General features: G+C 44.5%; 1 non-coding gene across 1 annotated transcript; it reads right to left on the bottom strand.

Moving 5' to 3' along the window:
- Positions 1-4,279: 4,279 nt before the first annotated feature.
- Positions 4,280-4,411, bottom strand: LOC120099489 (small nucleolar RNA SNORA17). Its single transcript, XR_015647223.1, has one exon. It is a non-coding gene; the product is annotated as a small nucleolar RNA SNORA17 (small nucleolar RNA).
- Positions 4,412-5,003: the final 592 nt, after the last annotated feature.

Raw genomic sequence — 5,003 nt, 5'->3', positions numbered from 1 at the left:
AATTCAATTTTGGGGTGGAAACACTGCAAAAGATTAAATAATGTATTCCTGTGTGTTCCAGATAAGGGTCAGAAGGTCAGAAAATATTATCTAACTGAGCCCCTCCTACACAATGACTATGTAACATAACTACATTTCTTTAAAACGGGAACAAGAATACCCTTGGGAGGGAATAGGGAGGCAAAGTTTAGAACAGAGGCAGAAGGAACACCCATTCAGAGCCTGCCCCACATGTGGCCCATACATATACAGCCACCCAATTAGACAAGATGGATGAAGCAAAGAAGGGCAGGCTGACAGGAACCGGATGTAGATCTCTCCTGAGAGACACAGCCAGAATACAGCAAATACATAGGCGAATGCCAGCAGCAAACCACTGAACTGAGAACAGGACCCCCGTTGAAGGAATCAGAGAAAGAACTGGAAGAGCTTGAAGGGGCTCGAGACCCCAAAAGTACAACAATGCCAAGGAACCAGAGCTTCCAGGGACTAAGCCACTACCTAAAGACTATACATGGACTGACCCTGGACTCTGACCTCATAGGTAGCAATGAATATCCTAGTAAGAGCACCAGTGGAAGGGGAAGCCCTTGGTCCTGCTAAGACTGAACGCCCAGTGAATGTGATTGTTGTGGGGAGGGCGGTAATGGGGGGAGGATGGGGAGGGGAACACCCATATAGAAGGAGAGGGGGAGGGGTTAGGGGGATGTTGGCCTGGAAACTGGGAAAGGGAATAACAATTGAAATGTAAATAAGAAATACCCAAGTTAATAAAGATGGGGAAAAAAACAAAGGAGAGACTTAAAAGACCATCAAAAAATAAAACTTTTTATCAGAATAAATGAGAAATGAAGTCAACAAGGAAAAAGAGAGCCAAAGTATGAATGATCTTGAGTAAGGATCCTTACTTATTATATTAACATGCCTTACAGTTTGATAGCCTCTTAAATACTGACTTCATTTATCTTTCGATAGCCCTAGAAAATTGGCAGTGCAGACAGATGAAGAAGTAGATTTGCTGACCCATCAAGTAACTAGAATAAGGACACACTTCTAATTAGAAATGGAGGTGTTTGGACTCCTAGTTCAGTTCTCTTTTATATGAGTGTTTCTATAAGCTGAGGCATTCGAATATTAACCAGTGGGTGAACACAATAATCTCTGAGTACAGGATTGTCAAAATAAAATAATTGTTTTCCCAATCCTTACCTAGAACATAATAGGTATTAAACTTGTATTAGTAACATTCCTTGTGGCTGTGACACTATAACTATCAGAAGCAACTTAAGAGAGGAAGGATTTGTTTTAGCTTGAAGTGTCCTTGAACACCGTCCAGGGTGGCAGGGACAACATAGAGCTTTGTCCCTAAGGAAATGGAAACTTTGTGTCAGAAGTAGGGTCTGACTACATCCTTCAAGGCCCACTCCTAGCCTGCTACATTCTACCTCCCAAAGGTTCTACAATCTTATAAAACAATGCTACCATTTGGGAAACCAGTGTTCAGATGCATGACTCTGTAGGACATATTTCAGAACAAACTATAACAATTCTTGATACTGATAATAAAATCTGGATATAGTCATATAAGTAAGACAAATACAAGACTATATCTAATCCCAGTACTTTCCAGCATTATCTCCTGAATTCTCCGAGAGTTGGAACGGTTGTGAGGCAGCTCAAAATGCATCTTTAGATAGTGTGATTTATCTCCTTCAAAATAATCTAGGAAGTACAGAATAGGTACAGTCAGATGAAATAAGAGTGACCATGAGTTGATAATTATTAAGGAAGGAAATTGGTATCAAAAGTCTCAAATACAACCTTTGAGTAAAACTCAGTCAAAGGAAATGACCCAAGCATACTATGAACAAAATCAGCCTTGACTAGAAATTTCCTGATACAGTTACATAAGCACCAGTTTAAACTAAAAGGCCCAAGTTCTAATTCTGCCTAATTCTGTCTCCTGTTTATTTATTTAACTTTTTATTGGTTCTTTGTGAATTTCGTATCATGCACCCCAATCCCAGACACCTTCCCCTCCCCTCATATCTGCCCTCCACTCTTGCAACCTCTCCTGCAACAGGAAGTGGGTGGAGATTTTGCTGTGGAAATAGTAGTGTATCACAGTATGTCCCACAGTATACACTTTTGTCCATATTTTGCTTATAAATGTTCATTACAATGATTGATTGGTCTGATATTAGCCCTCTGGCTTCTGCTACTCCATCAATACCGGATTCTCTCTGGGACTCCTCTCAGATATCCTGTTCTTGCCCTGTGTCATGGAGATCCTGTAGTTTTAGATCTGTACCTTCATGCACTCCAGCAGCTCATCAAAGGGGTAGATTTTGGGTGGGCCAATTCAAAGCCCTGCTTCTGGACCTAAGAGGTATCTGAGCTGGTCTGAAGTGGAAATTTCTGAATTCTTTAACAACTCAGTTGTGTCATGTGATGTTTTTCTAGAAGCTGCCTATGAGAAAGCATGAGATATTTTGCTGAAGACAGACACTTGAGAGGGTGTGTGATGCTTAGAAAGGATATAAATAGAACCCCACAAGCAGTGAGAGGATGCTCTTCCATTGCTATGGTGTGCAATGCTTCACTGGTCTTCGCTTTGTAGAGAGAAGTGTGCCAAAGATTCTGGTATTCTGGCTGATTCTGGTCACTTCAGCTGACTTATACTAATTCAGCTGACTCATACTAATTCAGAGGAGCCTTGCTGTTTCTGCTGGGTCTTGTTGCCACAACTGATTCATATTTGGTGTTTGCTATTGAATTGTACTGGTGGCATCCTGACAACAAAAGGTGGAACTACTTCTAAACAGGTCTACAACACTTTTTCTATTAACCTTTCTCTCCTATCTCTGGTTGATGGGCTAGAAAGGAGGTTGAAGTGTTTAAGAAGCCTAAATAAAGTAGGTTTTGAAAACTCTAGACCTACACTGGTCAGCTCACCAGCTCTCCTATACATGGGGTTGGCTCACAAGCAACAGGGCCAGCTATACCCTGTTGCCCAGGTGAAGTGCAGAACCTGCTCTCCTGAGTGTTGCAGCTGTTGAGAGACATAGCCAGTGCCCCTACTCTCGTGACCCATTTCAGGGCCAGCTCTCTCGCCTGCCATAGATGATGGGGAGAAAGGAGGGAAGGAGGGTGTCTCTCCCTTGTCCTTGCCACCTCCAAGCAAACAAGAGGCAGGGCCAGCTTTCCTGCACTCACACACTCCCAGACCAATTTTATGTGCAGCCACCACATCCAGAGCCAGCTCTGTTGCGCTCTCTAGGCAAGATGCAGGGCCTGCTCTCCCAAGTGCTACAGCAGGTAAGGGGAAAGGCTTGTTCTCCTGGTCTTATGACCCCTTCAGGGCCAGCTTTCCTGCCTGCCACTGATGTCCAAAGCAAAAGAAAGGGGAGGGGACTCTCTCCCTTGCCCATGTCACTACATAGCAGACAAGAGGCAGGACCAGCTCTCCCACACTCATGGCCTCAAGGGCCGGCTTACCACAACTCCTGCAACGTGCAGCCTGCTCTCCCGATACTACAGCTAGCTAGGGATGGAATCAGTTCTCCTATTCTCATTCCCCCAAAACCAGCTCTCCCACAATGTCCAGGTGAGGGTTGGAGCCAATTCTGCACAGCCTTCAGATGTCCACATGCCTCTGAGCAGTAGTCCGGACAAGGGATGTCTGCCTGGCCTTTGGTGGCAACATAACCCTGCTGCTACAGGGCCATGGATATAGCCCCCAGTGACAGCACAGGCTAGGATACCACCATGGTCCCAAGTGGCCTCATTGATCACTCACATATACTGTTCCTCAATACCCTCTAGTTTCCAGTTCTGCCTCTCTTCATCGTACCCGCATCCTTCTGTGTCTCTTTCTCTTCCATTTTGCCACCACTTACTTGTTCCTCTTAGTGGCACCTGGAGTCTCTGAGTGTCAGGGTGGTCTCAGGAGTACCACGCCACACTTGTGCATGATGGTGCCAGATAGAGGTCCTCTCAGGCATGGTCTCTCCCTTCCCCAGACCTGCATGGTGACAGACTGATGGTCATCTCGGGGCAGCTCCCTGTCAGGGTCCCATAGTGCCAGTCTGGTGGTCATCTCAAGCTGCCTCTTCACCCAACCCACCCAGGTAGTCATCTGTCTTGGGCTCATTACTGCTCGGAGATTGTGATCTCAGGCAGGGTTCTTCTAGTCTCCAGCTTGCCTCCAATCCTGGGAGCCCACCTGGACCTGTCTGGTGACAAACTGGTGGTTGTCTCAAGCTTGGTTTTCTCAGGGAATGATAGGTTACTAATCATTCAGGTGGTCACGGGTCAGAACACTGAGGGAAGACATAGCCTCTGTCCTCTCTGCCACCTACTGATACATGTGTGACGTGGCAGCCATACTGGCAATGCCTCAAGGGACAGGCTGCCTCCTACTGAGAACTAGGATTCTTGTATTTATAGTGTCAATGAGCCTCTGTTTGCTCTGTCAAATAAGGCCTGTTTTGGCCACCTCACAAGATTTTGTGAACATTTAATTAAATCATGAATATTAGCACAACTATAACCAGAAGATGATGGTGGCATGCCTTTAATCCCAGCACGCAGGAGACAGAGGAAGGTGGATCTCTGAATTTGAGGCCAGCCTGGTCTACAGAGCAAATTCCAGGACAGCCAGGGCTACACAGAGAAATCCTGCCTCCAAAAAAAGAAAGAAAAAGAAAAAGACAAGAAGAATCAACCATATTTCATAAATTAGACATAAATTATAATTATTTTGTTATTAGCAAATACATATTCCACAACCAACTCAGATTTCTTCATTTCATTGTTCACATTTTTCTCTTAAAATATCCTAACTTTACCTTAGATGCATGTGGAAATAAGAGAGGGTAGTTGTCTCATTCAAGATTGATAAATCTGATGAATCTGTGTTGAATTCAATAAGGAAAAGGGAGCAGGGAATGCCTGTGAACCCCTTTCACCTGAACCACTCTCTCAAAGAAGAATATTTACAA

The sequence above is a fragment of the Rattus norvegicus genome, chromosome X (assembly GCF_021556685.1).
Source record: "Rattus norvegicus strain SHRSP/BbbUtx chromosome X, alternate assembly SHRSP_T2T, whole genome shotgun sequence".
Lineage (NCBI taxonomy): Eukaryota > Metazoa > Chordata > Mammalia > Rodentia > Muridae > Rattus > Rattus norvegicus.
This window is presented reverse-complemented; position numbering and strand designations above follow the sequence as displayed.